General features: G+C 44.3%; 1 protein-coding gene across 10 annotated transcripts in view; it reads left to right on the top strand.

The window, feature by feature from the left end:
• LOC147112361 (protein eyes shut homolog) overlaps positions 1-26,050 on the top strand; it is a 2,879,641-nt gene that overhangs the window by 300,492 nt on the left and 2,553,099 nt on the right. For 8 of the 10 annotated variants that reach the window (XM_085996552.1, XM_085996547.1, XM_085996551.1 and 5 more), the window contains exon 2: positions 2,341-2,461. The gene's annotated coding sequence lies outside the window, so the exon portion shown is untranslated. The remainder of the gene's footprint in view (positions 1-2,340; positions 2,462-26,050) is intronic. The other 2 variants (XM_085996548.1, XM_085996549.1) reach the window with 2 other exon arrangements.

The following is a 26,050-nucleotide window of genomic DNA, read 5'->3' as shown; positions in this document are numbered from 1 at the left end:
GGAAAGAAATAAAGGGAAGTTCTGTGATAGGGTAAAAGGCTGGTGAGATTAAAAGACAAAAGGGATGATGCAGCATCCCTTGGGTGTGGGAGGGAGAGGGAGAGTCAGAGTTTGATAGTTTTTTGCTTATTAATGTGGGTGGTATTGAATTGAAGAACTTTCCATTTTATCTGGAACTATAGACATTTTGTACTGTTTGAATTGAGCCTAGCTCCAGGAATTAAAATGATGTTTTACAAACAACAGATCTGAATTGAACTGAGAACTCAAGCCAAGAGATTGAAGGACAGTGGGGAAGATTTTAACTTTCACTGCCACCTAGTCCCCTTGATCAGATATTTTGGCATTGCTGCCTCAAGTTGTCTCTTCGCAAAACGATAGTTTTTTTGTGACATCTGTGCATGTGTGGCTGTTTTCTAATGCACCATGATAGATCTTGCTGTGCAGACTGCCAGTGCATTGATGTAAAATGTTACTTAAACCAAAATGTTCATGTCTCTGGTGGCTTCGTGTCAGTGTGGATTAGTGCAAATACTTCTAGCTGTAATTTGTTCACACGACTTACTCCCATAGTTCCAAAGCCACCTCTATAACCAAGGATATTGGGCAAGTATCTGTAACCGGCTGCCCTGAAGTGTTGATCACACTTACTACATCAGATCACAAAGCAAATGCCTACACTTTTTGTTTTGCCTTGATTAATGAATTAACACATAATGCAGTACCATTTTTTGTGGTGTGTTTGCATTCTAATATGTTGACATTGCATCACAGAGTGATATGTAAGTTCAAAGCCATGATTATTCTGATCAGCTCAATCCTGCTGTTGCAGGTCCCCACAGAGTGGAATGGAAAGTATGATCGCAGGATAATTACGGAAGAAGACCATTTGGCTCATTTTTGTTCATGCAGCAGTGACGATTCTAAAGTCCAACCAACCCTCCTGCCCCCCACACCACCCCTTGCCCCCCGCATTTCAGCATCCAACTGTTGAAAGATTTCAGGGTTTTTACCTCCCGGTTCTCCTTGGGAATCTATTCCGTACGGTGATCACTCTTGGCAGAATTTCCCTATCTTTGATGGGTTTGAATCTATGCTCCCTTGCATTTTATATACCTCTCTCAAATGCTTCTTTTGCAGCTGTGCAATGTGCCCTGTTATTTTTTTTAAACAACATTCACAGCTTCTGTTGGAGTCTGCAAACCTCTGAATGCACTTCTGCCGGTATTAAGTTCTTGAGCAACTGTGTGCGCCCCCCCCCCTCCATGGACGATGAGGTCTCCCTACTATTGAATTTTCAGTGACTGACACATGAACCAGGGGGTTGTTTGCTGTGCTCCATGGCTGACGTCATCCAGCAGTGATGTCCAAGCTCAGCGTCAATGAGCCACATAAACATCTGCCTCGCACCGTGATGATAACATCACTTACCATCAATGACACAAAAAGACCTTATTCCAAATGCCTCTATATCAGAATTTTTATTAAATGATTATACCACACTGTAAACAAAACATTTTGTTCACTGCCACTTTTGCTACACCGTTGTTATTTGTCAATGTTCTGTCTGGTTGTCACGTATTTTTACAGTACTTGTATTAAACCTTGGTTAGATCACACTTCTATTACAAAAAGGATTGAGAGGCACTGGAGAGGGCGCAAAAAAGATTTACAAGAATGATACTGGAACTGAGAGGTTATAACTATCAGGAAAGACTGCACATGCTGGGGCTCTTTTCTCTAGAAAAGAGAAAGCTGAGGGGTGTCCTGATAGAGGTCTTTAAAATGATGAAGGGGTTCAATAAGGTAGAAGTAGAGAAGATGTTTCCACTTGTGCAGGAGACCAAGACTACTGGTCATAAATTTAAGATAGTCACTAATAAATCCCATAGGGAATTCAGGAGAAACTTCTTTACTCAGAGAGCAGTTAGAATGTGGAACTCACTACCACAAGGGGTAGTTGAGGCAAATAGCATAGATGCATTTAAGGGGAAGCTAGATAATAAGCACATGAGAGAGGAAGGAATAGAAGAATATGCTGATAAGGTTAGATGAAGAGGGGTGGAAGGAGGCTCGTGTGGAGCATAAACACCGGCATGGACCAGTTGGGCCGAATGGCCTGTTTCTGTTCTGTACATTCAATGTAAGTACCCTATGATTGTTGCTCTGTAGGAACAAGCTGAAAACTAAAACTCCCAGGCTGCAGTTCTATCACATAATCTATCTATAGGCCTAGTTGAAGAATAATTTTTTATTTATTTTTCTGGTTCTTCTGTGTATTGTAGTTTCACAGGAGCTGTGTGAAGACTACTCCATTTACGATGCAATTCTTTTTTTAAGGCAGAATTTATTTGCAGAAGCTGAAAATATCCAACAATCAAGACAGTGGTGAAATTTCCAACTCCATGACTGGATCAAAATTCAATTACCTGGCCTTGGAGCGAGACAGGAAGGTCTGCAGGTATTTTTTTGCATAATTTATTAATTTTACAGATAAGTTTAATTTATCTTTCTGTGTGCTTGTTATGATGTACATGTTGGAGTAAAACTTTCCCTTTTGGCACCGGAGATCACATGCTGAGAGGGCATATAGGAATATTGGTGGTCGACGTTAGCACACGTGTTATGCAGCCTGCCCAGTTTTCCATGTATTCATTGACAGAAAATCAGGCAGAATGTGTAACTGGTACACTGTTCTCCATGCCCGATATCTCAATTTGTAGTTCAAGCGTGTGATTCTCTGAGCCATGAGTGAGAAAGCAGAAAATTATAGAATCATAGAATGATACATCACAGAAAGAGGCCATTCGGTCCATGGTGCCTGTACCAGCTCTTTGAAAGACCTATCCAATTAGTCCCACTCGCCTGCCCCTTCCCCATAACTGCAATTTTTCCCCCCATGATAAAAATTACCTATATATGTTGACTTTAATGAGGAAAGAAAATGGCAACCTAAAGCAGTTTGAAAATACAGTTCGAGTGATTTGATTCGTCCATTTTGTAACAGTTGCTTATTCCTGATTGGTAGCTTTGGAAGAAGAGACAGAGAAATTTAATTGGATGGGTCCGTGTGGGCTGCTGGCTTGTGATTGATAGCTTTCCTACTTGATTAGATTTGAGTGAATCCAATGGTTATTTGAGGCAATCAAGTAAGAGTGACAGGAGTTTTTGGAAGTGTGATGTACAGCTTGCATCTGTAACATCTTGGAAGTGTGAGGTCAGCTTTCCCATGCACCATGAACGTGTGATGATTGCAAATATTTTAATGAAATAGATAGAAGGCAGGATGCTTGGGATTACAGAAATGAGTTAGCAAAGGGCCTTCTTTATGGATTGGGTGCCTCACACTGTTACCTGAGCCAATCAGAGCTAAAAGTATTACTGTACAATACTGTACACTCCACTACAGCAACTGCCAAGGTATGAGCTCATTAATTGCAAGGTTAGCAGCTCAACAAGCAGTTCAGAAGAATTACTGCAGGCAAATTTAGTTTAGCATTATTTTTAGTACATTCAATCATACAGAGAGTGCACAGAGCAAAATGTTGTTTTCCCAAAAGTGTGCTAAAGAAAACAGGAGACATTTTTTAACAGAATTTATAAGCGATTCTAACCCTTTTACGTTTTCAGTTCTTTTTCTGCCATTGTTTACCTACCCTCTTGTATCCCATTTAAATGCTTCTGTTTGCCCTATACTTTCTCACTCTACAGGATGAACCTGTAACGTGATTCCAGATCTCCACCTGGACCTGGCCACTAAGGTGTGCAGTAAAGTGGCTGAGGTTAACTCTCCCTTCAGTTTCTGTTGCCTTCCCTATGGGGAAGCTTTTAGTTTCTACTAGTTGGCTCCCATGGTGATGCAAATGAGATGGGATCTCAGTGTGTTTTGGGTTCCCTTTGGGGGCCTCGACATGCTACATTACTACTTTGTCCCCAGCAAAAGTACATTTCATTAACTGGACAGTGTGCTAATTATATATATAAAAAGATTAACGACTTTAGACATAAAAAGGTGGAAGATTTATGGAACCGGGTAAAATGCATTAAATTTTTTTAAAACACCTATTCAGTTGAGTTTAATGCCACTGCACTGATTTAATTCATACATCATGAATGCCAATCATGTAAAGATGGATTTAGTTTGACTTTTGTGCTTGTGTTCTTTCATTTGAGAATACAGATTCTTAAATGCAAATCTGATTTTCTAAGATCACAAATGCCAATAAGTCATATTGGCATACAATGGAGGTGATTTTCATTCAGAAGTCGGGAAGGAGGCGGGACTACAACTTTCGGGGTTGTAGTCCCGCCTCCATCGAGATGCGGCCAATCCACGCGATTTTAACTTGATTGACCTTGTTGAGCCCACCCAGTCATATTGGCACACGATGACTCTGGCATACCAGATTGTGGATGGGACCATAGGTGATACTTGAGAGTTGGGTTTTAATTCAGCCAATCAATGGGATGAGTCTCCTCTCTGTTTTCTGATGGCTATTAGCGATTCGAAGTCAAGTGAATTTGCTGATTTCAGTCCAGCTCCTAGTGGTGTGATTTTCATGTGCTGTTCAAGGGAGACATGCAATTAGTACAGGAGAGCACCAATATTTATACAGCTGGTGTGCCATCTGAGATACCTACCAGAAAATAAACATTACCAGCTCTTTCATCATTTTCTGTTTTGCTCGGAAATACAGGCATTGGATTATCTGTTAGGATGGGTACATATGTATCCATTATATACATATCAGTCAAAACTGTCATTGATACCCATACATGAATGAATTGTTTCACTTTTATCCAACACACATCGTACCAAACATATCTGTGATATGCTAAAATTTGTACGTGATTGCGTCATTGATTGAAAATTCCTATGGGAATTCCAATGTAAAATGTCCACACTGAGTTGTTACATCTCCCGGTAGATGGTTCTCTAATGGGATTTCCAGTGTTAATTTGATCATTGAGTTTTGTACAGCATTGAGTGCTGTATTATCACTTCCTCCTCCCCCACACATCACTCAAATGCTTTCTGGAAAAAAGTATGTTTTTTCCCCCACGTTAAAATTTCTAATAAGGTTTTAAATAATATATATATTTTACAATAATATGATTGCATTTATCTGTAGAATTGTATTTTGTATCCTCTAATTCCTTCATTAAAGTCCTTACCAGAAAGAAAGAAACACTTGCATTTATGTACAGTAGCGCCTTCCACGACCACCGGTTGTCCCAACGCACGTTACAGCCAATGAAGTACTTTTGAAGTGTAGTTACTGTTGTAATGTAGGAAGGCTTTAGCTTCTACCAAAGGCTTTGGCTTGGACTTGATATATTTGTCTACATCTGTGATTCTGTTTGTTCTGAGCATGTACCTAGTTTCCCAGAATGCCTCAGTACCATTCATTCAACTGAACTGCTGGAACATTCTTCTTTGGCTTCTAGCAATTTATGCAACGTTCTTTCTCAATTTTGAACAAAGACCATGTAACCATTGATTTAGTTGGGCTTTAATGCTTGTGTTCTTTCATTAAATTCTCAAAAAAATTGGAGGGAAAATTTCACAAGGTTTATTCAAATAAATGTTATTGAGCTTTTAAACAGGTTTGTATGTGTGTGTGTGAGAGAAAGAAATGATTTGACATCTGTTGTAGCTTTTATTTTGTGTTCTATAACCTTCAGAAAGCACATAAAGCTGACAGAGATAGAGGATCTTTCATCATCTTTACTTTAGTTATTTTTTCAATTAAATAGAGTTGAGTTTTGCAGCAAATAGAAAGTCTTTGATTATTCAGCTTTGTTTTATTAATGGCTAGAAATTTTAAGAGTGTGGGTAGGTAAACTAAAATGTAATTGTATTAACCTTTAACAAATGGACATAATTTTTCAATGTTAATGACCATTTATTGTTGATAAACGATTCCACTTCTATCTCAGGAGCCAGAAGAGAAATGAAGTGAATGTGAAGTTGAACATATAGGTTGTCTATGTTAAAATAGTGGACAGAGTAATGCCACATCATTTTGTTAAGATTATACCATCAAGGGCTATTTCTAGATTTCATTTATTATAGTTGCCTTTAAAGCCCAATACTAAGTGGAAATCAGACTGCCCAAACTCACTTGACATAGGATATTTATAGTTGGGAAGCTTGTCTTTCAATGCAACAGTTGGACTGGATTCAAATCCAGATACTAGGGTGGCGAAATTGGGCTCTGTAGTGCCTGTTTTCTAGGAGCTACGCGGCCTCCTAACACTCGGAAATGATATGTGAGGTGCACGTTCCGATGGGAAGTGCGGCGGATGCCATATTGGTAAAGCAGTTTGTGTGCACGCAGCTAACAACCAACAGCAGCATGCGCAGCAGGCAGATTATTAATCAGTGTGCAACGCTGATTTGTCGCCATCACTGACATTTTCGAACGCCATGCTCCAGCCTATGCCCTGTCTTAACCTCGCACAGCTGAGCATGACGTTAAATGGCATGAAGGACCCCCCACCCCCACCAGTGCTACTTAAAGGGATTATGAACTGCTTACAGGTTAGTTGCTGGATTATTCCTTCTGGCTGCTGGTGCAATTGTACACATTTTTGGAGCTTTACTATACTGTCTTAAAGTTTCAATACTCTACAGGGAGTGGTCTGGCTGGTGCTGAAGTGCTTTTTTGTTGACTTACATAGAAACATAGAAACATAGAAGATAGGAGCAGGAGTAGGCCATTCGGCCCCTCAAGCCTGTTCCGCCATTCAATGAGATCATGGCTGATCATCCAAACTCAGTACCCTGTCCCTGCCTTCTCCCCATATCCCTTGATCCCTTTAGCCTTAAGAAATATATTTAACTCCTTCTTGAATATATTTAATGAATTGGCCTCAACTGCCTTCTGTGGTAGAGAATTCCACAGATTCGCCACTCTCTGGGTGAAGAAATTCCTCCTCATCTCTGTCCTAAATGGCTTACCCCTTATCATTAGACTGTGACCCCTGGTTCTGGACTCCCCTGCAATCGGGAACATCCTTCCTGCATCTAGTCTGTCTAGTCCTGTTAGAATTTTATAAGTTTCAATGAGATCCCCTCTCATTCTTCTAAACTCCAGCGAGTATAAGCCCAATCAACCCAATCTCTCCTCATACGTCATTCCTGCCATCCCAGGATGTGCTGAAACATGTTGCTTTCAGACATGGGTGGCCTGGTAAGCCTTCCTCTGGCATTGAGCATGACTGGGAGAATGAAGAGAGGTCACACAGTGCAGGACAAGCTGCTAAAAGAGGGAGGAGGAGGGGGAGAAAGGCTCTCAGCAGGAGGCCATATCCTCCGAGGGCCTATAGGGAGAAATTCTCTTACCTCAGCTTCAGTGAGGATCAATGCTTGAGACGTCTTTGCTTCACTAAAGATTTTGTGACTGAAATCTGCCAACTGCTGCAACCATGTCTACAACCTCAAAGCAAGGCAAGGACCGCATTGCCTGTGGCTGTCAAGGAGACTGTGCCTCTTAATTTTTATACATCTGGCTCCTTCCAGGCTGCTACTGGAGATATAAGCAACATCTCACAGTTTGCAGTGCACTGCTGCATTAGGGAGGTCACTGAGGCTCTCTATATAAAGAGAGACAGCTTCATCTCATTCCCTCTTGCCAGAAACAAGCAGCCAGAGCGAGCATATGGGTTTGTATGGATTGCAAGCTTCCACATGGTGCAGGATGCCATTGCCTGCATGCACATTGCCCTGTGTACGCCTCATGTGAACTCTGCCATTTTCCTGAACCAAAAGGGATTCCATTCCCTTAATGTGCAGCTGGTGTGCGACCACAGGCAGTGCATCATACAGGTGAATGCCCATCATACTGGCAACAGTCATGATTCCTTCATTCTTTGGCAGTCCTCTGTGCCAGCTGAACCACCACGGCAAGTCGAAGGCTGGCTACTGGGCAGTAAGGTTTATCCATTGGTGACATGGCTCCTCACTCCAGTCCAGAACCCATGCACACGTGCACAGCAGGCTTACAGTGAGAGCCATGCTATCACAAGGAACATTATAGAGCACACTATTGGCATCCTCAAGCAACGTTTCCTCTGCCTGGACCGCTCTGGAGGAGCCTGTGGTCCTCAGCTGAGTGGGTATCAAGATTTGTGGTAGTATGCTGCATGCTGCACAACCTGGCCATTATGAGGGAACAGCCCTTGCCACCACATATTAGGCGAGAAGCTGAGGAGCAGGAGCACGAGGAAGAGTAGGAGGAGGAGGAGGAAATGGCGCAGGAGGAAGTGCAACAGAAAGTGGAGAACTTACCTTATCTTTTATCTATTACTGACCATCACATTGTCTTCTTTCTGATAACACAAAAATAAAAACCAGCAGATAATACACATTCCAATCCAAATTTATAAATTCAATTACGACATAATGCATACAAAAAAAACTAATCACCCTTGTGCATTCCCTTAGTGCCTGTCTTCTGTGTGCCTTTGTCTCTCCTAGTGCTCCTACAAGGTGCTTCGCCAACAGCATGGGTGGTGGAAGGCTCCTGACCTCCGATTGACTAGACTGCAGTTGGCCTTGGAGGGTGACCTCAAGCAATTCTGGGCCTAGTAGGTTGGCTTCAGACAGCACCATTTCGGCCTGGGCAGCAGCAGTCTGGATCGGCTGGCTGACTGGCACCAGCAAGGGCACTGGAGGAGTGGCAGGGGTGGGAGCAGGAATGTTGTTATCCTGAGAGACGATAGCAGGTTTGTGCTCCATGGGACCACTGCCACTCTCCCGGGGCAGAGCTCAGCAATCCTGCTAATCTGTTGGAGAACAGATTGATGGACTGATGTGATGCCCTGGGAGCTGCTTTGAACAGTGGTATCCAGAGCCATGATGGCAGCTGTCTGAGCTCCACTGCAGCACGCAGACCTTTGATGGAAGCTGTTTATGCTGCAATGGAAGTTGTGACATCGGCCATCAGACGCTGCATCATGGTGGGTTCCACAGGTGTGCTGATGGAGATGACCACCCGTTCCACGTAGGAAATGGTGGGCTCCAAACTCTGCGCAAAGGCCTGTGCCAAGTTGGTGCTGGGCTCTTCCATGCTCCTTGACATTGAGTGTAGGCTTTCTGGCAGACTTTCCAGTGCACCAAGCATTTGGTTATGTACACCTATCAGCCTTCTTCTTTAGCCTGCCCCAACGAAGTCCTCACCTGAGTCCTTTGCAGCAGAACTAGTGTGTGACCTTGCCCTCCGGCAAGCTGGCACCTGCGCTATCCTTTCTCCCCTCCCTTGCTCCTGTCCACTTGTGCCTGGTGTCTGACTATGTGGAGATCCCTCCTCTATCCTAGCCTCTAAAATACATGAAGTGTCAGTTTCTGAGCTGGTGGCTATGAGTGTAAGATTGAGTGATGGTGTCTCTTCATCTTCACTGTCTTCTTCCTCTTCCTCCACTGACTGGGAAGGCTCCAGTTCTCAGGTATCTGAAATGAAAAAGGGACAAGGGTTGGGTTGTAGTGAGGGGATTGTAAAAAGTAAAAAGTGCGTGCTTACACCATCTGCAGCTTCTAAGTCAGAAGAGATTGAGGAATGAAGGAAAAGTGGGATGAGAGAAGGAGGATTAGGTATGCAGATACCCTCATCATCAATCCTTTCAGCCCCGTCAGTGGCCACAGCCTCAGTGAATCCCCTTCCCAGCATTGTCTCCTCCATATTCTACCAACTGCACCACCAGCCTCATCCACTGCTCAATTCACTACGCCTCCATCATCTACCTACCAACAATCTCTATCAATCAGTACTCAACCCTTCAATTCATATGCTTTACTTCACCCTCAAACAGCACTGTTGCAAGCCTCGCACCCACAACTCACTGACACACTTCCGGCACGCTTGTCCTCCTCCAGTTCTTTGCTGCTGCTTGCTGTTATCCACCACCTTCTCCTGCAAGAAAGAGGGAGGTGTGTCAGTGAGTGTTGTGCAATATTTTTGGGTGATGTGGCTGTCATGTTTAAATCGTTGCCAGTGTATGCAAACTGTGAGTTGTGGGTGCGAGGCTTGCAACAGTGCTAACTGTTTGAGGGTGAATTGAAGCATATGAATTGAAGGGTAGAGTACTGATTGATAGAGATTGTTGGTAGGTAGCTGATGGAGGTGTAGTGAATTGAGTAGTGGATGAGGCTGGTGGTGCAGTTGGTAGAATATACCATGTGAAGATGAACTCACTGAACTTGATAACTTGTGTGAGATCATTAAACTTCTTCCTGCACTGCATGCATGTTCTTGGAGAAATACTCCTAGCATTGACCTCTGCCGCCATTTGTTCCCACTGCCTCCCGAGCATATGTCTGGAAGGCCTCCTACCCCCCTGCGGGTACAGGACATCTCTCCTTCTTTCCACCACTTCCACCAAGACCTCTAGTGCAGTGTCTAAAAACCTTGGCACCCGCTCTCTCGCATGTTCAGACATTGCTCAAAGTATCAGAGCACAGGGTGAGCTTTGAAAACAATCCCACCACTTCTTGCAGCCACAGTGCAGCTCCCCTTTAAGAGGCGCAGGCTGCCTTTAAGTAGCACTAGCCACTCCCGGTGTTAGGACCCCTGCTGATGCAGGCAGCCAATGAACAACGCGGGTAGTGCTGGCTGCACACAGCATTCATGTAAAGCAGCAGGCAGCACAAATTTACAGTGCTGCATGCAATGCAATAAACGGTTGCGGTTTAATCGCTTACCGCGATCCCCGCGCCCAGTTTCAGGGGTTAGCCAATTTCTCCCTCTAGATGTCAATGCAATTTGTCCTGAGCCAATCTGCTTTCTAAGTTCTGCTTCATTTCCCTCACAGTGCCATGGTATTCTTCATCTCCAAAACTGAAGTCTCTCCTTCTTAGTCACTTATGTTGCAGTTTTACTGTGCTGCTGATTTACGACTAGCAGCACTCAAGTTATACTATGAGCTGCCGATGGCTGCGAATCAACATGCTTGTCAGAATAGTGGAGCTCTTTATGCGGGTGGTTATGGCGCCACTATTAATATTTAACATTATATTTGATAATATGGGCAGAAATATAAAAATATCTTTTAAATACTTGTGATAAGTTTGACAAGTACAGTAAGCTCTACACTGGTGTAAGTGCCTGTGCCGAGCTCCAGTCCCACCAGATACATGTTGAATATTTTGAGAATGAAGGTTGAAGCATCCAAAATATTTATATATAAAACAAAATTCTTGGGGAGAAAATTTTATATATCTCTTATCTCTATCTCCATAGCTCTCTCTAGCTCTCTCTCTCTATATCTCTATCTATATAAAATTACTTTCAAATCATATAATATATTTTAAATGATTTACATTTTTGGTATTAAAAAGTGATTTTAAATTTATCAGGAGCGGATTGTATTTTTGCACCTTTTAGCCAGCAATTACAAGATTGCTTCAGAGATGTGGAGCTTTTCAAGTGTTCCTTTGACCACAAAGAAGTGGGTGAGAGAGGCAAATAGGACATCAGGTGTTAAGCTGAATGTTCATATTATTTTCAGAGAGAAAACAAATAGGTCACACTGGACTCATGCTGTGTTGGAAGCTTTTCCCTTTGGTAAACACAGGTGCCAGGCTGTTGTACTCCCCTTCTGCTGACACTCAAATGGTTTCATAGCAACCAATCTTTCTGCACATTACATTAGGGGCTTTCTGATTCCTAGTCCAAATCATCAGACCACTCGTCTTCCATCTTGAATATATGAAACAGTCAGAAACAGCAGCATACAGACAGCACAGACACCACTCCTGTCTGCATCACTGGTCAAAGCAGCAACTTATCCTAAAGTGTTATAAATGTATTGTAGGTTTAGAACAGGATGATCATAACAGAATTTTGGAAGTCAACTCATCAATATGTTAAGAAAGCAGTATAATCCACATCTGTTCTTTTTTATATATCTGTTGTTCATTTATATTTTTGCCCACATTTTATTTTAAAAGATAAAAATTACAAATCTAAATGGGGGAAACTGGCAAACATTTAACAGTTAACCATCCAGATGTAAAAAATGTAATTTAACATTTTCAAAAACTTATTTATAAAATATATGTGTACTTATATGTTTTTAATATATAGTATATGTTTTTGTACTGATATAGTATTGGTGTTCACTCATCAGAGTATACTCTCATACTGGTATAATATTGGTACATCCTCTCTCAGTGATTATAGTATTGGTGTGTACTCTCAACACAGCACTTAAGTAAAGGATACATTGACAGCCGAATTATACAATGGAATGACCTTACACCAATGTGAATCACATCTTACGAGGTGACACAGTCATTTACAATGTATCACATTGCATATTATCCAGGGAATACTGTGTGCACACTAAAATTCAATTAAAAATTATCAACAGAAAATAGCTTTTCTCCTTCAGAGCAGCACATGCTTTCTGATTCCTAGTCCAAATCATCAGTCCACTCATCTTCCATTTCGTATATGTGGAACAGTCAGAAACAGCTGGATACGTTCTCATGGGGACGAAAGAAAAAAAAACTAACCCAAGGGTGAAACCAATCCAAATCTTTATAATCCAGAAGGGAACTACTAAAATGGACGTAGTGATGTATCTTGTGCGGGAACACAGGGCATGATTTGTAAGCTAGGAAAGCTATGAGGTAAATGTAATTTAACGAGTAACTATTTCATCCTTAGTGTTAAAGAAAGAAAGAACTTGAATTTTTGGTAGCCAATTTGCACACAGCAAGGTCCCACAAACAGCAATGAGATAATGACCAGATAATCTGTTTTTTAGTAATGATGGTTGAGGGATAAATGTTGGCCAGGAGAGCTACCTTGCTCTTCTTCAAAAAGTGTCATAGGATCTTTTACGTCCACCTGACAGGACAGATGGGGCCTGGGTTTAATGTCTCATCAAAAGATGGCATCTCCGACAGTACAGCACTCCCTCAGTACTGCACTGGAGTGTCAGCCTGGATTATGTGCTCAAGTCTCTGGCGTGTTGTCAGTTTATGCCATAATCTGGCACCTACCACAGTGAAAGACTTGTGATATCCAGCAAAAAGTAGAAAAACACGGACTTGATGTAAAAACAAAGGAGAGATAAAAATGGTCCTTCAGTGTGGCAAAACGAGATGGATGTAATGGCCCTGAGATTCCAGGAGAGTCCTACTGGTCTCCCACCATATTTCCCATGGAAACAGCAGTAAACGGCCATTCATACTTGTTTCTTTGGGAGCTTCTACCAGAGTTAAGGGAGGAGACCCACATAATAACCAGGGCCAATGGCTTTTTCTCATTGCTATGTTCTTATGCTTTAAATAGGAAGTGAGAAGTAGGTAGAGGAAGCAAAAAGCTGAAAAATCTGTTACAAAGTGGGCAAAAGGCTATGGAAAGAGTTGAAGGTGGGGGCAAAAGAATCTAAGGCAATGAAATTCCACTTTGGGCACTGACGATAAAAGAGCATTTGTACCAGCACATGTTGTGCTGCCAGGGCATGCGGGGCTTTCAGCTGTTCTCCCCTTATCTAATTCGATGTGGGAGATTGATGCAAATTTAACTTAATTGGCCAGTTGAGTTCCAGCGTGTGGGAACCCATGGCAAATGAGTTTCTCCAGTCTGAAAGTCGTTTCCGATGACATCATCATTGCTGCTGCATTTAAGGTCTGCAACAAGCCTTGCTTCTTCTGCAGACTGCCACCCTTTTGGCCTTTGCTGCTACAGGGACCTGGAGTCATAATAGCCAGTGAAAGACCTAGGTCTGCTCCAAGATTTGACGACGTTGCCATGCAGGCTTTAGTGGAGGGAGCAAGAGCTCATAAAGAGGTGCTCTTCCCTTCTCCGGGAGGAAGAAGCCTCCCCAGCAGACCAAGGCTGTGTGGCTGCAAGTGGCAGAGGAGGTCAACTCCTTATCGGTAACCCGCAGATCCTGGATACAGTGCAGGAAGAGATTTCATGACCTTCAGCGCACTGGAAAAGTAAGTATGAATATCCCATCACCCTCAATCTGATCCCCATTGCCTTTTCTCATCACCACTCAGCTTTAGCAATCTCTTCCTCCACATCCCACTTGACACTGACATCCATGCACCCTTACCCATTCCCTTTCTCTCTATGGTCACATTCACCTAACTATTCGACTGTGCAGCCCTCACACTCCCTATCACTCTGATGCTATGAAAACAACTGACAACACACAGGGAGGGCCCTTGGTCTTGCCACCTCACTCCATCTTTGTCTCCTTCTAAGTATCTATGCTATGGAATCTCTACACTCACTCCTTCATTCTCACTCAACCCCCACTTGTCTCCCTCATTGCAGGAAAAGAGAGCTCACAATAAGCGAGAAAGAGCGAGGACAGGAGGAGGACCACCCTTACTAGCCCACCTCACCCCCTGGGAGGAGGCGGTCCGACAGATTGTAGGAGTGGAGGAAGATGCGCAAGTGGGGGATGGACAGAGGGGTGCATCACAGCAAGCTGGTGACAGAATAGTTTTCCATCTCATTGACATTGCATGAGTCGCTGATAATGACTGAAGCTCTGACAAATGGGCTAATGATCATCTGCAATATGCAATGTGCATGTTACCTTGGTATCACATCACTGATTCTTTCCTTTACTCCCCCACAGGACCATTGCAAGCACCCATCCCCACTAGCCAGAACATCAAGCCTCCTCAGAGGAAGCTGCAACCTCTGAGGGCGCAGCATCAGCAGAATTCAGCGCACCCAGCACCAGCACAGGCACTCACGTTTCTCGGTGGGACCTTCGGGACATAGAGTAGTGTTGTCACCTGGTGTATCACAGCTCACAAGTGAGCATCAGCAGATTGTGGAGACAGGGACAGCAGTGGAGAGTCCTAGTCGGAGGGCGCAGGACTCTGCCAGCTCGGCTCAGCTGCATGTCGACCCTTTGCCTCTGGGTCCATCCACAAGATCAGCGGTGCTGGAACTCCAGGAACAGATGCAGGAATGTCTGGCAGGTTTTGTCTCCAGGGTCCCTGCGAGTGTGGAGCGAATGGAGGGGTCCATAGTGAACATGAGCAGAGCATTTGTGGAGTCATTGGCGCATGAACGCAACACCATGGAAAGGATGGCAACCTCCATGGAGGTGATGAGTCGCCAGAGTGCAGAAAACACGGTGAGTGTTCAGAATAGAATGACATCTCTGGAGAAGCGATGGTCATCTATTGAACAGAGAAACCAGACCTTCATGGAAGTCCTTCTGAGTAGGACTGCCAGTGCAGGGTCCCCATGGCCCCCCTGATGTGCAGCAAGGTGCTCTCAAACCACTTGAAAGCACTGAGGGGGACCTGACCCATGAGAGGGAAGTTGGTGGCAGACATCAAGGAAGTGGGGGCTCTTCTCCAAGCGCTCACACCTCCATGCCACTGCAGAGCCCTCGGTCAGAGCCCCACCAGAGTCCACACCCAACTGAGATTAGCGTCTGCACAGCCGCAGGAGCAGCAGACTGTTGACGAGCCCTCACAGGTTCGCCACCCCAGAGGACACCCGCCAAAGGTGTCGAGACAGGAGCAGCAGGAAAGTGAGCAAGGGGCCTCCACATCTGCTGAAGCCACAGGGGAAGCACCACGTAGGAGCACGCGTAAGAGAAAGATACTGCACAAATAGTCACTTGGGTGAAACAGAAACATAGAAACCTAGAAGATAGGAGCAGGAGTAGGCCATTTGGCCCCTCGAGCCTGTTCCGCCATTTAATGCGATCATGGCTGATCATCCAAATTCAGTACCCTGTCCCTGCTTTCTCCCCATACCCCTTGATCCCCTTAGCCTTAAGAAATATATCTAACTCTGTCTTGAATATATTTAATGAATTGGCCTCAATTGTCTTCTGTGGTAGAGAATTCCACAGGTACACCACTCTCTGGGTGAAGAAATTCCTCCTCATCTCAGTCCTAAATGGCTTACCCCTTATCTTTAGACTGTGACCCCTGGCTCTGGACTCCTCCGCCATCGGGAACATCCTTCCTGCATCTAGTCTGTCTAGTCCTGTTAGAATTTTATAAGTTTGAATGAGATCCCCTCTCATTCTTCTAAACTCTAGCGAATATAAGCCTAATCGACCCAATCTCTCTTCATACGTCATTCCTGCCATCCCAGGTATCAGTCTGGTGAATCTGCGCTGCACTCCCTCCATGGCAAGAACATCCTTCCTCAGATAAGACGATGTTTTATGTGGAAAAACCATCAGATGAATAATGTAAATAAAAAATCTGATGGCTACTGCTGTAGTTGTGGTGTGTGTCATTTCGCGAATGAGACTTCCACATTGAGGGCTTAGGATTATTTGCAATTGTCAGTATGGTGGTCAAATTGCTAGGAATCAGCTGGTTCTTGGCCATTGTCGATGCTCAGGTAAGAAGCTGCGAGGCAAATGTGCTTGAGTGGCTAGGCTAAGCAAATCTGGCCAAGATGAATGTGTTCCGGGCAGCTATGTTCTTGCGTACTACATAAGAACATAAGAAATAGGAGCAGGAGTAGGCCAATCGGCCCCTCGAGCCTGCTCCACCATTCAATAAGATTACGGCTGAACTGATCCTAACCTCAAATCTACTATGACTCTCCATCCCACCCGAACCCATGTGATCTCCTGGGAGAGGCGAAAAACCAAATAAAAAAAACCAATGGCCAATTTGGGAGAAAAAATCTGGGAAATTCCTCTCCGACCCATCAAGGTGATCGAAACTCGTCCAGGAGATCACTCTGTCCCTATATTTTCTACAGTACTCACCTTCTGTAAAGGCGATCTCCACCCCAGCCAGGAACAGGAATAAAACCATCTCCTGAAATCTAACAGAATTAGAACACAAGAAGTAGGAGCAGAACCAGGCTACACGGCCCCTGGGCCCGCTCCACAACCCACAGGGCCACGACAATTCCGAACCTAGACTCATGTCCAATTTTCTGCCCGCTCCCCGTAATCCTTAATTCCTTTTACTTCTAGGAAACTATCTATTTCTGTTTAAAATTTATTTAATGATGTAGCTTCCACAGCTTTCTGAGGCACCAAATTCCACAAACCTACCACCCTCTGAGTGAAGAAGTTTCTCCTCATCTCAGTTTTGAAGGAACAGCCCCTTATTCTAAGATTATGCCCCCTAGTTCTAGTTTCACCCATCATCGGGAACATCCTCACCGCATCCACCCGATCAAGCCCCTTCACAATCTTATATGTTTCAATAAGATCGCCTCTCATTCTTCTGAACTCCAATGAGTAGAGTCCCAATCTACTCAACCTCTCATCATATGTCCACCCCCTCATCCCCGGAATTAACCGAGTGAACCTTCTTTGTACTGACTCGAGTGCAAGTACGTCTTAAGTATGGACACCAAAACTGTATGCAGTATTCCAGGTGCGGTCTCACCAATACCTTGTACAACTGCAGCAATACCTCTCTGTTTTTATATTCTATCCCCCTAGCAATAAAAGCCAACATTCCATTGGCCTTCTTGGTCACTTGCTGCACCTGCATACTAACTTTTTGAGTTTCGTGCACCAGGACCCCCAGATCCCTTTGTACTACAGTACTTTCCAGTTTCTTGCCATTAAGATAATAACTTGCTCTATGATTTTTCCTGCCAAAGTGCATAACCTCACACTTTCCAGCATTGTATTCCATCTGCCAAATCTCTGCCCACTTACTTAGCCTGTCTATGTCCCTTTGCAGGTTTTTTATGTCCTCCTCACTCGCTACTTTTCCTCCCATCTTTGTATCATCTGCAAACTTTGATATGTTACACTCGGTCCCCTCCTCCAAATCGTTAATATAGATTGTAAAGAGTTGGGGACCCAGCACTGACCCCTGCGGAACACCACTAGTTACTGATTGCCAGTCTGAGAATGAACCATTTATCCCAACTCTCTGCTTTCTGTTAGAGATCCAATCCTCCACCCACGCCAGAATATTACCCCCAATCCCGTGATTTTTTATCTTGAGCAATAATCTTTTGTGTGGCACCTTGTCAAATGCCTTTTGGAAGTCTAAATACACTACGTCCATTGGTTCCCCTTTATCCACCCTATATGTTACTTCCTCAAAGAACTCAAGCAAATTTGTCAAACATGACTTCCCCTTCATGAAACCATGCTGAGTTTGTCCTATTAAATTATGTTTATCCAAATGTCCCGTTACTGTCTCCTTAATAATGGACTCTAAAATTTTACCAACCACAGATGTTAGGCTAACAGGTCTATAGTTTCCAGCCTTCTACCTACTGCCCTTTTTAAATAAGGGTGTTACATTAGCAGTTTTCCAATCTGCCGGGACCTTTGCTGAGTCCAGGGAGTATTGGAAAATTATTACCAATGCAGCCACAATCCCTACCGCCACTTCCCTCAAGACCCTAGGATGTAAGCCATCAGGTCCAGGGGATTTATCCGCCTTGAGTCCCATTATTTTACCAAGTACCACTTCCTTAGTGATTTTAATTGTATTTAGCTCCTCCCCCCCTAGAGCCCCCTGTTTGTCCAGTGTTGGGATATTCTTAGTATCCTCTACCGTAAAGACTGATACAAAATATTTGTTCAGCGTTTTTGCCATCTCCATGTTTCCCACCATTAATTTCCCGGTCTCATCCTCTAAGGGACCAACATTTACTTTAGCCACCCTTTTTCTTTTTATATAACTATAGAAACTTTTGCTATCTGTTTTTATATTTTTTGCTAATTTACTTTCATAATCTATCTTCCCTTTCTTAATCAATCTTTTAGTTATTTTTTGCTGTCTTTTAAAGACTTCCCAATCCTCTATCCTCCCACTAGATTTGGCTACCTTATATGCCCTTGTTTTTAGTCGGATACCATCCTTAATTACTTTACTTAGCCACGGATGGCTATCTTTTCTTTTACACCCTTTTTTCCTCAGTGGAATATATTTTTTTGGGAAGTTGTAAAATAACTCCTTAAATGTACACCACTGATCATGTATCGTCTTACCCTTTAATCTATTTTCCCAGTCCACTCTAATCAATTCCGCTCTCATACCTTCATAGTCTCCTTTATTCAAGCTCAGCACGCTTGTTTGAGATCCAATCTTCTCACCCTCTAATTGAATATGGAATTCAACCATGTTATGGTCACTCATTCCAAGGGGATCCTTCACTAGGACATTTTTAATTAATCCTGTCTCATTACACAGGACCAAATCTAAGGTTGCTTGCCCCCTGGTCAGTTTAGTTACATACCGCTCAAGAAACCCATCCCTAATACACTCAATGAACTCATCCTCAAGGCTGCCCTGACCAATTTGATTTGTCCAGTTAATATGATAGTTAAAATCCCCCATAATTATAGCTGTTCCCTCATTACAACCCTCAACTATTTCCTGATTAATACTCCGTCCAACAGAGTTGCAACTGTTCGGAGGCCTATAGACTACGCCCACCAGTGTTTTTTTCCCCTTATTATTCCTTATCTCCACCCAAGCTGTTTCACTATCCTGCTCCTTTGACCCAATATCATTTCTCTGTATTATAGTGATTCCTTCCTTTATTAACATAGCCACCCCACCTCCCCTTCCTTCCTGCCTGTCCTTCCTGATTGTTAAATAACCTGGTATGTTTAATTCCCAGTCATGGTCACCCTGCAGCCATGTTTCTGTAATGGCCACAAGATCATACCCATATGTAGTTATTTGTGCCGTTAACTCAACCATTTTGTTACGAATGCTACGTGCATTCAGATAAAAAAACTTTCAAATATGTTTTGCGACACTTAGTTCCTGTTTTTTCCCTTTTTACTACTTTACCTTTTACTCCATACCTTCTGCCCCTTCCTGACACGTTCTGTTTTTTAATTCCCCCACTGCTACCTAAGTCTGTGAACTTCTCCGTTGTCATTTTTATTATTTGCTCTCTAGAAACCTCCCCCCAACTAATTAGTTTAAAGCCCTCTCTACAGCCCTAGTTATATGATTCACCAGGACTTCAGTCTCAGCACTGGCCAAGTGAAGTCCGTCCCAATGGAACGGTTCCCTCCTGTCCCAGTACAGGTGCCAGTGTCCCAAGAAGCAAAACCCATTTTTCCCCCACCAGTCTTTGAGCCACGCATTTAACTCTTTAATTTTATTTATCCTAGCCAAATTCGCTCGTGGCTCAGTTAATAGATTATTACCCTTGAGGTTCTGTTTTTTAATTTGACCCCTAGCTGCTCATACTCCTTTAACAGAACCTTCTTCCTTGTCCTATCTACGTCGTTTGTACCAACATGGACCATGACAACTGGATCCTCCCCTCCCACTCCAAGTTTCTTTCCAGCCCAGAAGAGATGTCCTTAACCTGGCAACACAGCCTTCGGGACTCCTGCTCTTGACTGCAGAGAACCCTATCTATCCCCCTAATGATACTATCCCCTACCACTACAACATTTCTTTTTACTCCCTCCACTTGAATGGCCCCCTGTTCCACGGTGCTGTGGCCAGGTTGCTCATCCTCCCTGCAGTCCCCGCTCCCGCCCTCACAGGGAGTAAGAACCTCGAACCTGCTTGTCAAGAGCAAGGGCTGCGTCTCCTTCAACACTACCTCCTGGATCCCCGTACCTGCCTCACTCGTAGTCACACTGTCCTGTCCCTGACCACGGACTACATCTGCATTAATTCATTTCATAGGTGTGACTACCTCCTGAAACATAGAATCCAGGAACTTCTCCCCCTCCCTGATGTGTCGCAGTGTCTGGAGCTCGGTCTCAAGCTCTTTAACACGGAGCCTGAGTTCCTCTAACAGCAAACACTTATCGCAAATGTAATCACCGTGAGCCTCAATGGGGTCCACCAGCTCCCACATTTTGCAACAGTAACACATCACCTGTTCACCCATATCTATGTAATTAATTAAATTTCTTATTATTAGTTATGAAGGCCCTCTGCCCCGATATAGATGATAATATTACACCATTATTTAATAGGACTTATCAACATAAAGGTATAGAAGAGAAGGAAAAGGACCTACCAACCAGCTGATTACCAACCTCCCTTTTGAATGCTGTCTGTGGGGCCTGTCCGGTTGAATTGTCTCGTTGCTCCGCTTCTGCAGTGCTGGATTAGCCTGAGTCGGAAGCAAAACAGAGCAAAAACACCCCCTCACCTCCCACTTGCCCGAACTCGCCCACTTACCAAACTCTGCTTACACTCAATGCACCGCACTCAGAGCTGCCGCACTAAGCCCACCCCTTTTCATATCCGGATTCTACTTCCGGTTTAAACTCCCCAACAGCTTAATTTACTCTAAAAAATTAAACTGCTGCCGCTGGTTGATGGGCCTCTGCAAGATGTTTGTTTTCGCTCTCCTCCTCCTCCTCATCTGAGGAGGATATGTGAGGAGCCACTTGGTCCTCAGGAATCTGCAAGCCATGACATTGTGCCATGTTGTGAAGTGCACAGCAAACCACGACGATTCTGGAGACCCTGGCTGCTGAGTATTGCAGGGCTCCACCTGATTTACCCAGGCATCTGAAGCGCACCTTCAGCAAACCGATGGTTTACTCGATTATGGTTCTGGTGGACATGTGGCTGGAGTTGTAGCTCTCCTCAGCTTCGTTGGATGGCCTCCTCAAAGACGTCATTAGCCACGTCCTCAGGGGATAGCCCTTGTCTCCAATTAGCCACCCGTTAAGTTGATCTGGCGGACTGAATAGCGGAGGCACACTAGACTGGTGCAGTATGAAGGTGTCATGGCAACTGCCAGAGTATTTGGCACAAGCATGCAAAATTTCCTCCCTGTGGTCACACACCAGCTGAACGTTGAGGGAGTGGAAGCCCTCGCGGTTGACAAAAATACCTGGATTGCGATGGGGTGCCTTAAGGGCTTCATGTGTGCAGTCAACGATGCCCTGCACCCTTGGAAAGCCTGCCAGATTAGCAAATCCAACCGCACGCGCCGTGACACTTGCTTGATCCTTGGAGAAATGGATGTGATTGTGCGCGATGGCAAAGAGGGCATTGGTTACCTGTGTAATACATTTGTGTGCGGCCGCCTGGGAGATGCCGCTGATGTCTGCTGCTGATCCCTGGAAGGAGCCTGAGACAAGAAAGCTGAGTGCGGTGGTGACTTTGACAGCCACTGGTAAGGGGTGTCCACCTGGTCCTCTGGGCTGCAGGTCTTGTTGCAGCATTGCGCAGATGTCACCCACTGCTTCTCGCGAAAGTCGGAGCCGCCTTTGGCACTGCTGCTCAGACATGTTGAGGTAGCTGACGCTGTGTCAGTAGACCCTGTTTGGGGGTATCTCCTGCGCCGACAGGCTTCCATGCGCTGGCCCCTTCTGGCCTGTGCATCTTCAGGGGGTGAGCAGCAGCTTGGCGCTCCTGTTGTTGCTGCTGTTGGTGCTACTGCTGTTGGTGCTGCTGTTGTTCCTGGTTCTGCTGGTGCCACAGCTGGTCTTCTTCCTCATCTAATGCCCAGAAGGGAAGGAAATAAATGGCTCCCATGCTTCTGGTATATGCCTCAGTTGAGGAAGCGCTCAGTGAAGGTGGTGAGAATGGTTTCCCAGGAGGTCACACTGGAGATGGTTGTCAGCTTCCAAACTTCCACAGCTGTGGTTATGCCTTCTAAAAGTTCCCCCAGACCTGAGACAACAAAGTCCTGCCACCTGCAAATGATGGCTGATGAAATCTACTATTTAATGGTTGACCTGCAGCTGAGAGTCAGCAATCCAATTGTGCTCCCGCTATGTTTCACCGTCGTGTTTCAGAACAGGCGTGTTTCACGTGGGAAAAGGCTTAAAATCGCAAAGGCATGTCAAAATGGCATTATAGAGCCAATTTAGTGATTGTTAAGGACCTTAATGTGAGGGTGCCAGTCAGTTCCTTTTTGTAACCTCTAGATGGCACCTTCACTTGTTGGTTCCTTTGTTAATGTTTCTCGTTTTCTTTGTTAATTGCTCCTTGCTTTCTGTGTTAAGTCTTAACGGCCTGTTAGCTGTTCATGGGTTTCACTGGTGTCTTGGTATATAAGTTTTGTTGTTGTTTCACTCTTTGTTCAGTCCTCACTAGGGTGAACCAGGGAGTTAGTCTTGACAATGTTCCTTGTCTTGACTAGGTGCTCTGTGTGACTAGCCTTTCCTCTATGGCAGCTTGCCTTCACAAGCTGGCTGCCATAGTTCTCTTGAGCTATGTATCTAAGTCTGTGTTCTAGTTCTCTCGAGCTATGTATCTAAGTCTGTGTTCTAGTTCTCTCGAGCTATGTACCTAAGTTTGTGTTCTAGTTTTCTCGAGCTATGTATCTAAGTCTGTGTTCTTGTCTCTGGATTTAAGATGTATTTAAGTCGGTTGTTCTGTTAAGTTGCTTGTCTTGGTAAGGTGCTGTTTGGACTAGCGTGTTGCTATGTGGGAGCCGTTGGGATCTTGTCTTGAGCTTTGCATTGATAAGCCGATTACCCTTGGGGTAGCTTGTCTGGAGTTTAGCCTCGGCAAGCCGGTTGCCCCTTGTGGTAGCTTGTCGCAAGCTCAGTATAGATAAGTGGGCTTCCTCATGGAAGCTGTCCTGAGTTCCTATCTTGACTAGCTGTCTTGTAACTTGTCTTTAGTTCTTATGTTTCTGTCTCTAGTTCTCTTGTCTCTAGTTCTTATGTATATTGCTGTGTCCCTTGTGTTAATCTGGTTATGTGTGAATCTAGTAAAGTTCAAACAAAGTACTGTATATGTGTCTCTTGTCTGGTTCCTGCACTTGGGTCCAGAACCTTCCTTGCCCGGAGAGCACGGCCTCGTATTTATACGGCCCCGTGGCTCCCCAACCCTGACACTTAAAGGCCTATCCCGCCTCTTGGAGGCGGGACGGAGACGGGACCACTAGACACAAATTATTTAAAATTGCTTGGAGGCAGAATGGAGGCGGGGTTGGGCCCGACCGCCAGTTTATGCAAGTTTAACCCCCCACACGCCTCCAATCCCGCCTCCATGGCCCAATGAAAATCCAGCCCTTAGCCTCCAGTCTAAAAGGATACTCCTTTTTAATCACTCTTTCATTGTAAACAGAATTGTTGTAGCATTGAGGACATTGAACATATGGAAGTGTAATTTTTTTTTGTCGCCGTATTCTTTGTTTATTTCTAAGGGCCTGTTCCGTGCTCGCAGCAAGGAGCGGTGCTCGTTGGGAGTGCATGCCGAGAAATCATAGGCTCAAGGTCCCTAATTGCCTGCCCATGAAAGTGAACGGATGAAAATTCCAGACAGGCTGTAAGGATGTTGTGCACCCCCTGCGAATGCTGCTCCCCGCTGGGAGGGCAGTGAAGTTTACGCTGGAACGCGCAGTCATTTAACATCGTAAATGTACATCAGCCCATCTTACTGCTCCAGTTATTGAAGTAAAATACATTCCCTTTTCCTCACTTGGAGAACCAAAGAACTTACATTTATATAGCGCCTTTCACAACCTCAGGACGTCCCAAAGCGCTTCACAGCCAATGAAGTACTTTTGAAGTGTAGTCGCTGTTGTAATGTAGGCAGATTCAGCAGCCAATTTGCAGACAGTAAGTCCCACAAATAGCAGTGAGATAAATGACCAGTTAAGCTGTTTTTTTCAGTGGTGTTAGTTGGGGGTTAAATGTTGGCCAGGACACTGGGAACTCACCTCCTCTTGAGTTCATATCTCATTCAAAAGACACCACCACTGACAATAGACCACACCCTCAGTACTGATGTTGTTAGTATTTTTTCCCACCTCCCTATCATTCTAGTTTATACATAGAATCAACCCATCATATCAGCATATTGCTTGTTCACCCATCTGGATGTAGCTGCAACAGTTTCTGAAATGTTCATTCACACAGTGCTGTTTTGTATTGTGGGTACTGCTCTTATATTGATGTAGATACTTGGGCCAGTGGGAAAAGATAAATTATTTATTTTGGGTCAATTTCCTCATTCAGTAGCACAATGTGCTGCATAGAGGGTGTGTTGCACAACATGTAGTATGCACAGAACTTATCAATAGCATGTTGCTGTTAAGTCTGTGAGTTGTTCAAGTAATTAATACTCAGACTTAATCAGTAACAATAAAACAGGTCTTTACTGGTTGGAGGTAGGGACTATTCTGAATACAAGATTACTGCACAGTGCTTATATACCGGTGTGTTCACCCCCGGTATTATGTCTACAGCAGCCTGAGAAAGTAGTACATCTCTTAAGGTGGAACAGGCTTAAGCTCTCTTAAGGTGGAACAGGTTACATACACAACACTCCTCCCTTCTTAGCTTTATAGTCATCCCCCCCATTTAACATAACGTAATAACATATATACATATATAACTTCATGTTTAACGTAACATATCACAGATTCAGTCTTTGCGGAAAACAGTTCACAGATTCAATCTCTGTGGTGTAGTCGGTTCACGTTACTCATTCAATAGTCCTTTCATGGATTTAACAGCTTGAACTTCCGAACTGATTTGGCTCCGTTCGGAGGGACCACGTGTGTGATCTGGTAGAGGTGATAATGGTTCAGATGGGTCATCTTCTGTTTTTACTTTTCCTTTTCTGCTTCTTGGAGACTCTCTGGGCTCCATTGTCAGCTGCCACAGCTGCCAGCTGCATGCGCAGTTCCTCCTTCTCTTCCTCCTTTTTTTGTAGTAGAGCCACCTTCTCCCGATGTTCCGTAGACTTTCGGTGCTCCTCCATGATTTCTGTATGGTGGGAGTCGAAGTTACAAGTTGGGCAGGACAGGACATAGTAATATTCGGAGTCGTCCGACAGGTCAGCGAGAGGGTCGTCTATTTCCTCCATACCCAGCTGGACGTTAGCCAGCTCTTGTTCCAAATCCAGACATCTTTCCTGAAGAGACTTCTTCATGTGTACCTCTGCCTCCAGCTTTTTCTGGGCTTTCAGCAAGTCGTTTACTAGTGACCTCATTTGTGATTTTAATACTTCAATTTCCTTTGGAGATTGATTGATCGGACTATGCAATCCCTCTACCGGAGCAGCTGTTTCAGCGGTCTGTTGTTCTACATTGACGTGAGTCAGCGTACTTTTGGCATCCAATGGCTGCTCTGTTACAGTCGTTTCAGTCTGTGTCGTCACATCAGCCATCTCAATGACTTTTGAGAGCTCCGAACCCTTTTCCTTTGA

The sequence above is a fragment of the Somniosus microcephalus genome, chromosome 9, assembly GCF_052327205.1.
Source record: "Somniosus microcephalus isolate GS21.2 chromosome 9, FLI_Smic_1.0, whole genome shotgun sequence".
NCBI lineage: Eukaryota > Metazoa > Chordata > Chondrichthyes > Squaliformes > Somniosidae > Somniosus > Somniosus microcephalus.
The sequence above is the reverse complement of the archived record's forward strand: the minus strand, read 5'-3'. Positions and strand labels throughout refer to the sequence as shown.